Raw genomic sequence first — 18,093 nt, 5'->3', positions numbered from 1 at the left:
TGTTCTATAGAGTGTAATGTTTCGGTACAGCTGCAGGTGCAGAACAGTGGTGCTTGTCACACCAAAAGCATCCTTTGTCCCACAGGGAACACAAGGACCTGCTGATGTGTCAGGCTGTTTTCTGCTTCCTGTAAGTGCTGTCTGTCTGAAGTTCTGAAAGCTATCTTGCATATTTCAACGGCATCTGTTGGCTGCTTCCCGTCAATCTCATCACCATCATGTCTGGTACTAATGTCTAATTTAAGCAGCTATGACACATGTTACAAGAACTTGGAATAATGAACTCCTGCCCCAAAACTAGAACTGCCCTTCATGTTGAATCTCAGCCAACATGTATCTGAAAAAAGGAAATAAGCCAAATGCATTAATTTCCTCAGTACACTTTTAACCTTTATCTTTAAACTACATAAGCAAGCATGCACACACACACAGACAGACAACAAACCAAACCAACCAAACAAACAAACCAATTTTCAAAGCATAAAGAGATGTATAAAGTGAAAGTTTCTTTTCTATACAGCTCCACTCTGCAGGGATAACTGCTGTAAACAGTTAAGTGTGCATTCTCTCTTATTTCACATTCGCTGGCCATGTGCACACATGTGCTCCTTTATGTTAACTGACTTATCTGTACATGTACTTTATTTCTTATTTTCCTGCATTGCTTATATCTAACTGGCACAATCTGGATCTTTGTTTCTCTACAATCTGAAACGCTTTTTTGAAATGAGAATTTATTTCAGTCACACTTAATGTAACTCCTGTTAGACTCGTATACCTGTTCTCTCTCCTTTCCCACTTGATTTATATTTATATGTAGCTAATAACTTTCTCTTCATTTTTCTCAATATAGTTTTCCTTTTTGTTAAAAATGTCCTTAATAATTAAAACCTTATCATATTGGAGACTTGTTAGCTCTTTCTATTTCATAAAATTCCCCAGTTCTAGTGGGGTGTGTACTTCTCTAAAACCTTGCACTTGAGCTCCTTGTAACAGGCTTTGGGAGGTCTTGGCAGATGATTTTATTTTTTTACAGATACAGCAGTTGGCTCTCAGGATTAGAGCATATCATACAAGCCTGTTGACTGGGTAAAGGCAGGAGTAGAGGACCAACGTGAATGCTGTAAAAACACGTTATCACCTTATGTTGTTAGGGTAAGAACCCATACATATTCAGCACAGATCAATCAGTGGCTGGTCAAATGTGCAGATGCAGAATACACAGACACAGAGACCAACTACAAGGAAATCTAAACAGCTACTTCCTATTGAAAACCATCAGCCAATCACAGTAGTGTACCTCTTGAATCACAGCACCCAGGAAGCTGAAGAAGGAGGACTGTGAGCCAACCCATAATATACAACAGGTACCTCTCTTCATAGGGTGACGGGGTACCTCAGGGGTAAGCACTTTTCTGGAGGACCTTTAGTCCCCGGTACCCACATGGTAGCTCACAATCCATTGTAACTCCAGTTCCAGAGGATCTGAAACACTCTTCTGGCCTCTCAGGGCACTAGGCACACATATGGTGTTCATATGTACAGAGCAAAACATGCATGCACATAAAATAAATAATAAAATCTTTTAAGGTTTTAAAAAGAAACTCTCAAAAAAAAGAAAACAGGTATTGTAGAGAGGACTCATCCACCAAGAGCATATACTGCTCTTGCAGAAAACCTGGGTTTAGTTCTCACATCTATACAACTCCAGCTCCAGAGGGATTTGGCACCTCTGGCCTTTGTGGGCATCAGAACTCACATGGACATACTCACACAAGAAACACACATACTTACTTAAAAATAAATCTTAAAATAAGTAAATATACACGTCAACAAAACTATCAAACAAACAAACTGCACCTACAATCTCCTCCCCTCCCACTGAACAAGTTTTAACAAACTCTACTGCCAATCAACTAACTGCTGCCACCGATTTCTGCCAGGGGCTCACTAAAACTGTCTGGAGTTTCAGTACTAAAGGGAGAGTTCCTAGGTCTATAGCCAATACCTTAACATCACATGATTTTCCTTTGTCCTAGGATCAGAATTTTGGAAGTCTTCAACTTCATTTAGTCAATGGTTAAACCATGCTGCTGCTGAAGTTTTTATTTCAGAAATTGTTTTAAGTTTCTAGAAACTTGCTGGTTCTCACTTCCTTTTCATAACAATCCAATGTTGTTTTATAGAAATGGCAGTCTTCCAAATCTTTGAGGATTCCCTTGTTATTATATTCCCTTGTTTTATTCAATGTAATTTCTATAAGATTAATTTATTTGTTGGGCTTGGTCTCTCATTGATTCTCCTTAAATATATAACAATTCTTGGTTAACAAACCAATGACTAACTTTGGTTTTCCCAGCACAGCTGTTATCAATTACATCTTGGATGTAAAAAGTGTACTCCCCCTGGGTGTGGTGAAATATACCTGTAACCTCCAGACTTGGGAGACTGAGACATGAGATAGAATTTCTAAGGCAGCCTGGAGCTCAGAATGAAATCCTATTTTTAAAAGCTCCCTAGGCCAATCAATGCTCCTCAACTAAGAACCATTTGTTAAAATGTTTTATTGTTTGTGTATGTATGTTTGTGGGTATATGTGACACATCTGTGCAATGGCAAGACAGAGCCAGAAGAGTGAGTTAGAGCCCCTGGAGCTGGAGTTATAGGGAGTTGTGAGCTCTCTGGTGTGGGTGCTGAGAATCAAACTCAGGTCCTCTGGAAAAACAGCAAGCACTCTTAACTGTCTCTCCAGCTCTAAGAATCACTGTTTTAATATATGGGAAAAATCAATCCTCCTGCTGATTGCAGGCATTTGAACTACCAGAAGTCTCTGTGAGCAGAAGTCAGGAGCCAAATGTGCCTCTGCAGGAAAGGGCTCCACAGTCTCAGTGGGATCAGAATTCTCTAAGATATGGCCATGCTGCTCTTTCTGGTTCTACAAAGGGCATGCCGGACATGACCCTAGTATATACAGGTATGCTATAAGGTGTCTATTCTATTTCATTTCTGTTGATGTAATAAAATGCCTTGACAACTAGAAATTTATGGAAGAGAGCTTTAATTGTTTTCAGTTCCAGATCACAGTTCATCATTGAGAGTAAGTTAAGGCAGGAACTTGAAGCAGGTCACATGACCTCTACAGTCAGACAAATGCATCCTTGCTTGCCTGATGCTGCTCTTAGCTAGATTTCTCCTCTTTTACTCTGCTCAGGAGTCCTTGTAGGGATGATGTATCCCACAATGGTCTGGATCTCCCTTTATCAATTAACAAAATCAAAACAGTCTTCCACAGACCTGTCCACAGTACAGCATGACCCAAATAATTCATCATATTAAGATTCTCATCCTGGGGACTCCAGTTTGTGTCAAGCTGACAGTTAAAACTATAACCACCCATAGCATGCTAGCAGGTCCTGGGGCAGTTGCTTGGAATCTGGTAATCCACAGTATCTGGCTACTTTCTCACCACCCTTAATCCACTTAGATTTTCAATCTTTAGCTTTGGGGCTTTTCCATAGTTGACAGGAAACTTACTTGATGCATGAATGAGATTTATAGATTTCTCAACATGGCAAGATTCAGCATTTGTTTAAGTCCATGAGTTTTCTAATTTTCAGAAATTCCAAACATTTTCAATAAGTAGAAAATTTTCTTCCAAAACAAACGAAGAAGCCTATTTGGAACATACTACCTCACCCTGTAAGAGATTTATTCATTCAAAGTCTCCATTAATCTGGTTCTAATCTCAAAACAAACTCAGACCTCCTTACCAAGAGCTATTATCTTTATCCCATCTACTTTTCCCTGTTCATGTTAGTTTAGGCTCCTTTTACATACCTTTTTTCAATCCCCTTCCTGCCCTTCATGGATTTTATACCCACCCCAACATTCCACTGATCTTTCCTTCTAATTCATCAAACACCATCATGTTCATGCTCAAGAATTTACAGCAGGATCAGCCCTCCTTATACAAAGTTCCATATCCATTAATCCAGTAATTCTTGAACCAAAAAATTGGGAGAAATTTTTAGCTATACTGAATATATATAATGATTCCCCCCACTGTTATTATTTTCTTTTTTCTGTATATGAGTGTCCTATCTGCGTGTATACCTGCACATCAGAAGGGGGAATCAGATCTCTCTATAGATGGTTGTGAGCCACCATGTGGTTGCTGAAATGGGATTTGAGCTCAGGATGTATGGAGGAGCAGCTAGTGCTCCTAATCTGAGCCATCTCTCCAGCCTTGTTACTATTTTCTAAAGTACAATACAGTATAGTAACATGTGTGTAATTTGGGACTTGGGACACTAAGGCAGGAGCATAAAAAGTGTGAGGGTAGCCTGGGCTACATAGCAAGATCCTGTCCACAAAATTAAACCTCAAGAGAAATATAGAACTTGCTGTGGTGGTGCGTGCCTTTAATCCCAGTACTCAGGGTAGAGGCAGGTGGATCTCTGTGAGTTTGAGGCCAGCCTGGTCTACAGAGCTAGTTCCAGGACAGCCAGGGCTACACAAAGAGACCCTGTCTTGAAAAACCAAAACACAGCATTAATTAGTATAGCCATGCACTGCATAATGATGTTTAGTTACTCATAGCCCACATATTCAACAGTGGTCCCCCAACACTGTAATGGAGTTGAAGATTTCTACTACCTCTTATTTTACTGTATCTTGTCTATGTTTGCATAAGTTTATACATTTAAGGACCACCATGTTATGATTGTCTATAATCTTTATGACAATAATGTGGTAGATAGTTTGTAGCCTGGGAGAACAGGCTGCAGCATAAGACTTACAGATGTAACAGGCTATATATCTCTAGTCTAAGAATACATGATGGCCACATAATAATGAAATCACCTTCACATATTTCTCAAACTGTATCACATCTTCAGTGTATGGCTGAATTTTTATAGCATTTAAGTTGTATAAAGTATTACAAATAATCTACAAGTAATTAAAGTATATAGGAGGATGTGCATAGGTTATGCAAACATGAAAACACTATGCCATTGTGAGACTTTCAAAGACATATTTAATTTTTAAAATTATGTGTGGGGGGAGGCAGAGTATGTACACTTGAGCACAGGTGCTTCAGAGGCCTGAGGACTTCCAGGTGGTTGTCATCCACTGTACAGGGGTGCTGGGAACCACACGAGAAAGAACAGTGTGTACTCTTAACCATTGAGTCATCTATCTAGTTCCCTAAAGGAGGCTTAAATGTTTGTACCTCTGGAATGACCCTAGAACAAAGTCTACACCATTACCAAAGGACAACTGTACTCTTGCCTAACAACTATTGCATCACATCTAAACTCTGGGTCCTGGCTTTCAGTCTCACCCACCCACATCCACCTGGCACAACACAGAGGACCATGAATAAGTAGCTGATCATGCCATTTACTCTCCATCCTAACCAACTCAGATTTGCTCTTCCTGGTCTCCTTATCAGGAAGCTCATTTTTTCCTAAGTTCATGCTGTTCTCTCACTGAAATGACCTTTTTAACCTCTCATGACTTGCCCAACTCCTGTCAATCCTTCAAAATCCGAGGCAAGTCTGTCTTCCCCGACAAAGCTTCCTAGCATTTCTAGCTAACACCAACCCTCTTCCCTTACTCTGGATGGACTGCACCATTTTCACGACTTGATTACCTGCTACATCATGTCTCTTTTCTCTCATTGATAATTTACTTTCCTTTACCCTACTGGTACTTTTCCATTAAAATGCATCCTTACTCATTTCTCTCCACTTGAAAAGCTTCAACGATTTATTTTTTGGGCCTAATATCCTCTTCTTCTCTGACCAACAAGCTTCGTGAACAACTAACACTTGCTCTCTTCCCTTACTTTCCATTCATTCTTCAGCTAGTACTGACTTTCAATCTAAAAACTGCTTACATCAAGAGCACCAAAGGCTTCACACTGCCAAATACAGCCATCTGTAGAAAATACCTGCAGCTCTGCCTGTCTGGTGGCAATATCCTGTGTCTCCTTTGAAGAGTTTCTCCTCCTTACTCTTGAACTCAAACAGGCCTTCAAACATGGGCTGCCATCAGAGGTGTGGCCCAGGGCTAACAGCTAAGACTCTCTGCACAAGAAGGAAAGCTGTCTGGGGCTGACTTACCCAAATGCTGTGGACTAGCATTTCCTAATCTTCCCAAGGCTTCACCGTTACACTGTTTTGGTTCTGCGGGCTTAGGCAGCATACATCTGTAATTCTCCACTTTCTGCTTACATTAGCCCAAATCAAATTCAGTTGCTACTAACTAAAAAGAAATTGGTCCTGCATGGAGTGCAGACACAGAAGTGGTGGCTCTCTCAGTCACACCTTCTTTTGTTCTCCTCTCCCCCTTCTCTGCAGCTTCTGCTATTTAAGAAATTACAGCAGCTAATGTGAGAATTCTTTCACCAGGTGATCCAAAGGTGCTGTCATTAACTGAGAGATAAAGAGGTCTAGGGCTCCTCAATCAGCCACACAACAGGCAAAAAAGAATGATGAGTCTTTCCTTTATTGTTGTTGTTGTTGTTATTATTATTATTATTATTATTAATCACAGGTTAACTTGACAGCCAACAAATGCTGCAATGAGCCCCTTAATTACCTGATGTTCCCCAGTCCTCCCCAAATTTCTTTATAGCTGAGTTCACTATTTATTATTTCAATATTCTCTTTAGCACCTATGGTGTTAAGCAAATCTAAGTACTCAATAAATACTTGATGAACTGAATTAAAAACACAGTATTAGCACATTAATAGGAGCAACTTATCATGCCCTACTGATCTAATTAAAAGATCTGGCCTTCTGAAATAGCACAATTGTACCCACATGGAAAATTTAATGAGAAAAAGAAAAATTATCCAATTGAACAGTTAAGAATTTTCCTCTTTGCAAGAGTTTCACAAATATTTTACGGATAACAAGCTCAGAGAAAAATGTTCAAGGTATATGTACATATGAAAGACTACACATTTAAGGGGTGTATCACTATGTAAAATCCATAACTGAAGTTAAGACAATATGTAGTGGCAAAGTCACTTAATGTCTAATTAACCTTTTTTGTTTTGTTTTGTTTTCCCTCCAAGACAGGATTTCTTTGTGTGGCTTTGGATGTCCTAGAACTAACTCTGTAGACCAGGTTGGCCTCAAGCTCACAGAGATCCACCTGCCTCCTGAATGCTGGGATTAAAGGTGTGCTCTACTACTGCCCATCATCAAATCAACTTTTGTTAAAGATGTGTATATAATAAAATACAGCAATTACATTTAACATATTTTTTAGTGTCTGTTAATAACAAATTTGATATTAGAGGGCACAGTTCCCATGGCTGGAATGTTCTAGCTCTGCCATATTGCATTTAGGAATACAAGAGGATCATGACCTTGAACATAGAGGACCTGAAATCTAGCAGTCAGATAAACAACCTGTGGCAATCTGTTAAGTACTAACACAGAAATAAATGCAAGCTGGACTGGGGACCATGAAAAAGAAAATAATCAACCTGCTTGGGGGGAAAAAAATCACATAAATACCAGGAAAAAAAACAAAACAAAAACAAAAAACAAACACACAAATCCTGAAAGCAGGACATGGTGGAATACAACCATAATCTCAGCATGTGGAGGCAGAGGCAGAGGCAGGTAGATCTCAAGACCTGGTCTACGTAGGGAGTTCTGGGATAGCCAATGCTGTTTAAAAAACAACAAAATAAAACAAAAGCCCACCACCACCACCAACAACAAACCTATGCATCCATGCATGCCTACAGTAACTGAATACCTGTAATGCTAAGAGACAACAGGAATCAAACCCAAAACCATGGCTATAACGAGTCCAAGAATGTTGTAAACCACAAAAACAAAATACCCTTGCCACTAATCCATACTATCAGTACAAAGGGAGTCTTTTAAACAACATGTAGTATGAAAGTTCAAAGAGCATGCATCATAAACTGGTCAAGATGTGGCAATCACCTTTAAGTGTAGCTGCCACCCCTCATCAAAGACACATCTCTTTACAGCAATGGAGACCATCACAAAACAAAAACAAAACAAGACAAAAAAAAAAAAACTGGACTGGACACAATGCAGAAAACAACAGATTATTATGGGGAGCCCAGCTTAGGATAGGAAAGACTGTAAGAGCAAGAATACCTGGAAGTCTGCTGTGAACTGGTCTCTCCTAGAAATGCCTGCATAAACCAGTTCAGAACAAAGGCAATACCAATGGGCATGCTAATATGGAAGGGAGGTAAGTCCATCATCTTCCCATACCTAGACAGAGAACTACAGGCAACTAATGACTGTTGGGAAAAGAATTAGCCTCACCCAGAGATGAATCCCTTTATTAACTGCAAGAGATCAACTTGAAACCATATACACACCACCAACAAAAAAAGACTCAGAAGGTTGTATTTATATATACTCTGCACACACATAATTATGTATACACATATATGTATGTAAAAAGCAGTAATAAAGAAAAAGGTGATCAACTTGAGAGTAGAAGGGACATGGGAGGGATTGAGGAAGGGTAGCTGGGAGGAAAGAAAAGGAGAGGAGAAAGTGAAAAAATTCTATTCCAATTAAAAAGTAGCTGAGTGGTGGTGATGCACACCCTTAATAAAGCACTTGGGAGGCAAAGGCACTCTGTGAGTTTGGGACAGCCTGGTTTATAGATCAAGTTCCAGGACAGCCAAAGCTACACATTGAAATACTGCCTCAAAAAAAAAAACAAACCAAAACAAACAAAGCAATGCTGAAATAAATAAACAAAAATGAGGGTAATTTCTCTGAGGAAACCCTCATTAAGAAAGTATAATTAAAATTTTTAATTTGTGTTGTTAGCCAAGTGTTGGCACGTACCTTTAGTCCCAGCACAGAGGAAGCAGAGACAGGCAGATCTCAGAGTTCAATGCTAGCCTGGTTTACAGTAACAGAACAAAAATTGTTGGCTTGGTAAAATGGCTTAGGGAGTACTAACTGCCAAGCCTGACAACCTGAGTCCAGTCCCACACAGCAGGAAAGAGACGTGACTCAAGTTATCCTCTGGGCCCTAGATATATACTGTGGCAAGTGTGTGTCTGTGTGTGTGTGTGTGTGTGTGTGTGTGTGCGCGCGCACACACACACACACACACATCAGTAGACATCTATAATCCGAACACTTGGGAGATAAAGGCACAAGGATTGCTGCAAATTCATGGTCAGCCTAGGAGCAAAAAAAGACCCTATACTAATATATACATATATAATATATACCCTATACTAATATATACATATATAATATATATCCTATACTAATACATACATATCCTCAAGGTGTATATGTATGGTATGTATGTACATACCAAAGACTTAGACTCTACCCCAGATATTGTTGATGGGGAGGGGGTAGGGATCCATAACCTGAGAAACACCCAATTTAGGAACAGCAAGGATCTAAATTGCATTATCTGTGGAAGTGAGGCGGTCCAAAGGTTCACAAGGAAGGCTTTAGCGCAACAGTTGAATACACAGCTGAAGGCTTGCCATGGAAAACCCTGGAATACAAGTGGAACAGTCTGGACATTGTACCAAGTTTAAGGTAATTTTCAGCCCTGGCTGCTGGGCCTAATGGCCTGGAGAGCTTTCAGAGGTGTACCCACAGCCTACCTCCCTCCAGATCAAAGGTAATGTCTGGGAAATGAAACAAGGTGATCATAAGAAACAGTCCAGTTTAGGAAGCACGGAGCTTGACTACAGGAAGGAACTCTGTGAGATAACATTAAGACCTGGGTTTAATGACAGTGGTTTTGAGCTTGCTACCTGTGGAAGCTTCTCTTCCAACCTGAGTTAAACAGTGTTTTCTTAGTGTTTCATGCACAGCCAGCTCACTGTAAAATCTGTGATTTTTTTTTTAACTTTTGTAATGTTCCATAGACAACTAAGCCAGAAAATAACTATTCTAAGTGGCCTTTACTACACTGCAAGGAAATGTTTTTGTATCAAGAAATGTCCTAAGTTTCATCCATGCCCAGACTCACAAAACTGCTTTAAAAAATCCGGAGACTCTAAGTCATACTGCCTAGATTAGGTGCCCAAACTTTTGAAATGGTGGCACATGCTTGACACAGCTTTTGTGTACAACTCTTGGTTTGTTTCAGAAAGTGGGATGATTACAACGTATCTTACTTATTTTGCAACACATACTTTCAGTGTACTTCCTAAATAAATGGAAACTCAGTATCTTCACAGCAAATCCAGAGTCCTGGGGGAAAGGAAAACTTCACTAAGTTGACTGTTGAGCCGTCAGAAAGCATGTCTGGCTGGCCATGAGGGTAAGGTGCTACAGGGTTCACTCACCATGAAGTTTCCTTAAGAAATCTGCCCACTGTTACCTGTAAAGTTAGCAAGAACTGTCCTGTGTGTTACTTCACTCTACTTACTGGTAAAATGTTATTCGAGCATTAGTTAGGGTTTGGCAGTTTTATGTGATTTCTTATCTGCAGACGAGGTCAATAAAAGCAAAAAGACCCTCCAGAGAGAAGAGAACTCAATAGTCAAAACGTCCAACCTCAGCAAGAGCCCACAAACCTTATGCTTCTTCAGGAAATATGAAATCAGACGAGCTACTCATTCGCTTGGACCAGTATGCTGTTCCGAAGCAAAAAAGATGGGCTTCTAAGAAGAAAACGCCAGCCTAACTCTCCGGCACAGGGGTGAAAGTTACAAAAGCACGAGTTTGACGAGTAGGTCAGGAGGAAAGTCAGAAGACAAGGAAAGAGATGGGAGAGATGGCAAAAGGTGAAGGAGGCGGGCAAAGGCCACCCACCCGGTGAGGACCTGGCTGCCCAGGTCTTTATGCACCCAGGGCAGCATGGGGCCTCTGTCCGCCGGCGCGCACCGGAGCAGGGCGAACCCCCGCGGGCCTGGCACCGAGGGTGCGGGCAGGCCGGGGTGCAGAGGACGCGTGCCCCGGGGCAGGTGGGCGCTCTGGGGGGCCCAGGAACGAGGGACACTCAGCTCAGCCCTCACCTCGCGCTGCTAGGAGGGGGTGGGTGGAGCTGAGCCCGGGGCCGCCCCCCGGAGCCGCCCCCGCAGCCGCGGCCCAGGCTGTCAGCGCCCCCTCCCGCAGCCACTCACCCGCTGGCGACGCGCTCCGGGCCGCGGTGGCGGCGACCCCCGCCTGGGTCATGGTCCCAGGAGCGGAAGGCAGCGGTGTCTGGCCGGCCAGGCGAGAGTCGGGGTCCGCAGCCGCCGCCTGCTTCTGCGGGGCTGGGGGAGCGCGGGCCCGGGCCCTCCTCTCCCCCCGCCCCCGTCGCCTCGGCTCGCGGCCACCGCCGCCGCAGCGAGCCCGAGCCCTCGAGGCCGGAGAGCCGGCGGCTGCACGGCCTCAACTTTCCCAGCCCCCCTCCCCCCGCCCCTCCCGCCCCTCCCGCCCCTCCCGCGGTGGCCGCTCCGCACGCGCACAGCCTAGCCTGGATGCGCTGCGCGCCCGCCCCCGGCCGGCCGGCGCGCCAATCCGGTGCCGGGGAAGCTGCCGCCGTAGCCAATCAGGAGGCGGAATTCCGCTGCGCTAGGCTACAGGGCGGGAGGAGGTGGAGGGAAAAGCTAGGAGGGAACAGGCCTCAGGCGGCCCAATGAACACGGCCGGGGGGCGGAGGTGTGCAAGTTGGGTTGAAAGAACAGGAAATATTCTTAAAGGTAGAGTGACGGGCAGAAAGGAAAGCCAGTAGTTGGATGAGAAAGAGGTTGGCCTGCTTCCTTAAAGGGGACGCTCTGGGAAGCTGGAAATGCCGTTTTAAGAAACTTCCTTGCATCCTGCTCTACGCTGTACTTGTGGCATATTTCAGTGTGAGCTTAGAAGTGGAAGAAGTTAAGAGGTGAAGGGCACCAGAGGCTTTCGGAGATTCGCAAGTCCCTTTAGCCTGCAGGATCAGAAGGCGGGAAGCGTGGTGAGGTGGGGAATTTCGGTTCTGTCCGGACTTCCCTTTCAGTGCAAGATCTCTGCAGACCCAAGGCTGCTGAAATTCGTCAACTGTTGGCTCCGGAGGGCCTTTATTTGCCAGAAAATATGAAGGCCATCTCCAGAAATGCCCGGGAGCTCCCAGCTATGGGAGGCAGTGTGTGACTTTTAGGGAGGGGATTGGAATCCTAAACTTGTAGATTAACTAGACACTTGTGTCTAGGACTGGAGACCTCAGAGTCCTCTAAGGTGCGTTTGGAGCTCCCGAACTGAGTGGTTCCCAACTACCTTTTCCTAGTTTTGTTTCATTTCACAAGCCTGTCTCCCTGTGACAGGTGTCCGGCCCTCCACCTAATGGAGGTGAAAGGTTTATGTACTCTTCACAACCAGATATAGTCACATCTATGGCAAATAAGCAGCGGAAACACCGTGTGCTGAGAAAAAGGTGTACAGTAAGGAGGCTCTATCTTTACTCCGCAGTTTGATTTTTTTTTTTTTTTTCACCTCCTTGTCCCATCTGGCCCAGGGGAGTGAGTTTTAATTAGCCTTTGAATGTATTATGCCCAATCCCATGCAGCAGAGACCTTATGAGTCAGGGCTATAATGGTAATACTAATGACACACCCATGAAACTATAATGTCCAGCCACATGATTTCCATCTTAGTAAAAATTTAAGGTTCTATGGGTAACAAATATCAAACCCAGGGTATACATAACTTCCCGAACTATAATAAATTAAAATCAAATCTGTTGGGTTTTTTGTTGAGACTAAGCTGTCTTTGAACTCACAGAGATCCAGCTGCCTCTGTATTTTGAATACCAGTGCTTGAATTAAAAGGGTGCACCTCTACATCCAGAAGCAAAACAAAGTTTTGATGATTTAGAAAACAGAATTTTTGAACTATTATTAATACCATTCAGATATGATTTAAAAATAAACTCAACAATTTCTGATCAATAAAGGTCAGAATATTAACTTAATTTTAATCCTCATTTCCTAATTGAAGTTCAAATCCTTAACTGATGAGATGGGAAAGTGGTCCAAAGTAAAGGTGCCACCTGCCAACAAGCCGGCTCACCTGAGTTTGGTCTCCAGAACCTATGTGGTGGAAAGAGATAACAGACTCCAAGTTGTCTTCTGTCAACAGAAGTTTCTGTCCCGCCAGGTCCTGCAGCCTTTCAGTCCCAAATAAAAACTTGCTTTTTTAACTTTGAGAGTTAGGCTTTCTAGCTTGTTTCAGAGCCCTCTTTTCCTTTCTGAATGGGAGTAGTACAGTGTTTATTTCCATGTTTCTGGAATACCCCAGCTTTTCTAGAGGTAGTAATTTTTTTTTTTTTTCAAGTTTTTTGATGCAGGGTTTCTTTGTGTAACTTTGGAGCCTGTCCTAGAACTCACTTTATAGACCAGGCTGGCCAAGATCCACCTGTGTCTGCCTCGCAACTGCTGGGATTAAAGGCATGCACCACCACTGTCCTACCAGAGGTTGAAATCTTTATTTTGCATTACCAACAGCAGTATATGAAGGGTACAGATAGTTCACACTAGCACTGACACTGAGCTTTTGTCATCCCTTAACTTTTGAGACAGCTTCCATAGATATTTTGAGACATCATTAAACTGGTCCCACTACCTGAGCTTCCCTGGTGCTGGGATTATAGGTGTTACAGATGAGCAGCAGCACTTTTTCTAATAAGTATCGGTGCTGAGTATATTTCCATGTCACATTGGTTTAGTACAGTGGATTTTATTTTCATACACTATAGTTTAATCTCTGGAAGCATCTCTGATTGACATAACATTTCTGTATATGTTGTACTAATGTTTTCAACAATTGTGCAGCTTGGGTTTTGCATTTTGTAAGAATGGTTTGCTTACTAACTTGTTTTATTCACATAACTATCCACAATATAGCTGTTGTCATCTCACTTATGAAGAAAGTCAGGGCCTGAGTAAGCAACCATTGCTCCAGTGTCACACAGCTAGGTGGCCATGCTAAAAGAGCATAGGTCACAATAGAGATGCCAACTCAGTAGGCATTTCTCCATGTCATCATAGTCCATTTTTTCTCGATTTCTTGTGAGTCTACCAGTCTAATTATCAATTGTGGTGTGTCTGTCCTCCAGAAATCAAGAGGTGAGATCTGAATCTTAGCCTGTTAAATCCTTGATGCAACTGAAACAATTTTTTTTTTTCATTTCGAAAATCTCTTCTTAGAATGTCAATATAAAAGCTTTATTGTTCTAGCAGCCCATCAATCTCTCTCTGAATTTGCTCATGAAATACCTGTTTGGCCAGGTTATAAGTCTTATGTTTGGCACACACACAGAGTATGGAAGTGAATTTCTAACTGGAAGCAAATCCACCACCCTGCCTTCAGCAGTCTTTTCTTAGTGTCAAAGGCATTGACATTTGTTATCTCATAAACTGAACATTTTTATATGGTAAAATAAAATTCACTGGGTTTTGTGATTTGTTTTGTTTAAGACTGGGTTTCTGTGTGCAGCCTGTACTAGATTCACTCTGTAAATCAGGCTAGCCTCAAACATGCCTCTGTCTCCCAAATGCTGGGATTAAAAGGGTATACCACCACCATCTGTTGGGTTTTGTGTTTCTTAAGGTCTTTAAAAGCACTGCCAGTCCCTGCATTGGTACCTGCCTTCAATTCCAGCACTTGGGAAGCAAGCAGGTGAATCTGAGTTCAAGGCCAGACAGTACTATCACTTAAGTCCATCTACAGATCATATCTGAGGGGCTATATTTATAAAAGGAAGGAAAGGAAGGGAAGGAAGAAGGGAGGGGAGGGGGGAAGGTGGGAGGGAGGGAAAAAAAACCCTTCAATACCAGCAGAGGCAGGCAGAGCTCTGTGACTTTGTGGTCACCCTGGTCCATGACAGCTAGGGCTGGAAGAGAAACCCAAAGAAAACAGAACTTTTATTAATACAAGATCACATAAACCTTTGTCTTCTAGATATTTTAGTGTTGTTTCCCTTGGGTCCAAGGAGCATTTTAACAATTCATTCTTTAAAAAAAAAAAAAGTTAACTTTATGTGCATTGGTATGAAGGTGTCAATTGTGAGCTTCAGTGTGGATGCTGGGAATTGAATCTGGATCCTATGGAAGAGCAGACAGTGTGCTTAACCACTGAGGCATCTCTCTAGCATCTTTTTAAAAAGCAGGTGTCTCTATGTAATCCTGGAATTCTCCCACAACCTCTACTGCTCGTTTTCATTCCTTCACTCTTGTTCAGGTTGGTGTTGCTCAGCTATCAGAAGGAAGGACTAGAGGACTGAGCCACCATGGTTTGAAAATTACTTTTTGTATATTATGAAGATATTTGGACATTGATAAATACAATTGCCCCTACATGTGTCTTTACATAGTCAAGTGATCATACAAGTGTAGATATATTAATATACTCAATTTTGCAGCAATGGTTGGTGTCGACATTGACACCACTTTAACTTTGTTCAATTTTATGTGAACTCTAGTGAAGTTCTCCAGAACCCACCAGCATTTTGTTTAATGATATCACTTGCAAGTAAAAACTAATTTCCTTCTTCCCAAACTGGACGTTTAAAGCTTTTAATCATTGGGCTGTGACAGTACAGAATAGTATACAAGTGCTGAAAGTAGCTTTCTTCGCCTTCTTCCCAATCTTACATATAAGAGACAAAGTCTCACCAATAAGTATGGTAACTGAAGGCTTTTATAGCTTTTCAGCTTCTCTTTAATTTCTGTATCATTCAAATTTTATCACACTCTGAGTGTGCCTCTAAGAGTTCCCTGAAAATTTTAACCAAAGAAGACTTACCCTGAATGTGATACTACCTATGGGGCAGGGTCCCCAGTGGGGGAGGGGTAGCAGAAAAAATTAAAAAGAGAAAGCAAGTTGAGCATTAGCATTCATCCCTCTTCATGACTACAGAGACATTGTAATCAGATCCCTCACACCCTGTTTTTTGATAGACGAAATTTCAAGATGGAACATAAATACCTGTGGTACAAGTATTGCTCACCGTTCTTGCTGAAATGTACAGTGAGGGAGCAGAAAGGTGAAAAAGTAATAACAAGTTGCAAAGGGAAAATAGGGCAAAGTCTAAGCATTTGTAATTGTTAAAGAGATTAACACCATTAAGAAAAAAACCTCAGACTGGGGCAGTAGAAAAAGTGCTGTGTGCATCAGCTCACCCAGCAAAGGATCCATTTTACAAAAATGCAAATTCATCTTAAGGGAAAAAACTGAGAATGTCACCATATTCAAATCAAATGTCTAGAGAATCATTTTCTCAGGGTTAGTAGAGGCCAACAGAACTGTGAGACAAGACCATCCGAATCTTGAGCTGTCCCCAGAACTTGGCGGCAGCCTCTAAATGGGACTAATGGCACAGTTCCAAAAGGTCACCGAGGATAAGCAATGTGCAGCAGGGTCAGATTCCAATCTGCAAGGCCCTGAAAGTCCATTTCACGAAACTAGTAAAGTCTAAGACCCAGATATGTTGGAGATGCCAGGAAAGATGAACTATTTGACAATGAAAGCTGAAAAGTGGAAACAAACCATGAGGCTAGGTATGATCCAAGCAGAAGATCTTCATCATCTATTAAGATGGAATATATAATATACACAAATTCATTTTCAATTCCTGGGACAAATTCTACATCATCACATAACTTGCTCATGTTCATGTTTTAACGATTTTCCTGTTTTAATTGTAACAATCTATAGTTTTCTCAACCTTACTCTTACCATTTTAATACTCTCATGAAATAGGTGGGCAATAATTCTAAACTTCAAATTCCAGAGTATGTAAAATTGGTTCTATATTTTTTAAACTCATTAGTGCTTGTGCGATGAGTTCATTTGTGGAGGTCAGGCGGTAGGAGTCAGCCCCATTTCCAACATGTGGACTCCAAGGATTGAACTCAGGTTATAAGGCTTGACAGCAAGCACCATTACCTACTGAGCCATCTAGTGACAGTTCACAAAATTTACAAATAACCCAAAACCCAAATGATCCTTCTTTCATTTGTACCATTTGTCAGCTTTTTGGGTCCATTTATGGCTTTACTTCCATATTAACAGACGTCTATTATAATTTCTTTCATTTTACTTGCTTTAACAACCCACCTCTCCATTTCTCAAGATGTAGACTAAAAATAATATTCAAATTTTTATATATACATTCACCACCACATACTTTAAGCAGTATCTACAACTGTATCCTATAACTTTTAAAATTTCTTGTCATTTATTAAGAAATAAGTTAAATTGTGCTTTATTTCTAGGTATGCAGAAACTTGAGAAAATGTGCTATCTGGGTGGAACCATGTAAAATTTTCTCAGGCAAAGAAAAAACTCCAGAGGCTGGAGATGGCTCAGCAGTTAAGAGCATTTACTGCTCTTGGAGAAGACTCCTGTCCAGTTCCTGTCCTGTACCACCTATAAACTGTTGAGGTGGTGTTGAAAAGATGGGGGCAGAATTAGCAATTTGTGGGTAGCCTGGGGTTGTTGTTTACAGATCAGTCTTTACATTAACATTGGTAGGCACTCAGTTCAATTCCTGGTATGCAAAGGAAAAGGGAGTAAGGCTAATTACTAGTGCTAGGTATCCCTAGGCCAGGGCCACACACCTTTTCCACAATTTCAGTCACTGCCACACCTGGTCTGGGTATATCCCATGACCAAATTACATGACTTAAGTCAGTATGCTACTCTGTTACATAACAAAACCACCATCAAGAACTGATGCTAATTCAGTAATCATCCTTTAAATTTGGCCCAGGTACTACAGGTATGTTAGGTACTGGGTAGTAAGTAGTTATGGAAGTTTTACTTGTAAATTAGATACATCAATTGAATAGTTAAGTGCAGAGATTTGCTTATACATAGATTAAGGCATTCTTGAGGTCAACTGTCATCTATTTGTGGAAGCTGTGATTAGGCAGCCAAATGAAAACATTCTGGAAAGATAGCTTAGCAGCTAAGAGCATTTCCCACTCTTATAATTTGTGTTTGGTTCCCAGTGTCCATATGGAAGCTCACAACCACCTGCACCTCTAGTTTCAGAGGATCTGACCATCTTTTCTGACCACATGCATGCATGAGGTCACACACACAATTTCAAAAATTTAAAGGAAACACATG

The 18,093-nt window shown here is 41.7% G+C and overlaps 1 protein-coding gene across 1 annotated transcript in view; it reads right to left on the bottom strand.

Moving 5' to 3' along the window:
- Usf3 (upstream transcription factor family member 3) overlaps positions 1 to 11,386 on the bottom strand; it is a 41,707-nt gene extending 30,321 nt beyond the window's left edge. Inside the window, exon 1 of the mRNA XM_051191523.1 lies at positions 11,127 to 11,386. The gene's annotated coding sequence lies outside the window, so the exon portion shown is untranslated. The remainder of the gene's footprint in view (positions 1 to 11,126) is intronic.
- Between the last annotated feature and the right edge of the window lie 6,707 nt (positions 11,387 to 18,093).

The sequence above is a fragment of the Phodopus roborovskii genome, unplaced genomic scaffold, assembly GCF_943737965.1.
Source record: "Phodopus roborovskii unplaced genomic scaffold, PHOROB, whole genome shotgun sequence".
In the NCBI taxonomy this organism is placed as follows: Eukaryota; Metazoa; Chordata; class Mammalia; order Rodentia; family Cricetidae; genus Phodopus; species Phodopus roborovskii.
This window is presented reverse-complemented; position numbering and strand designations above follow the sequence as displayed.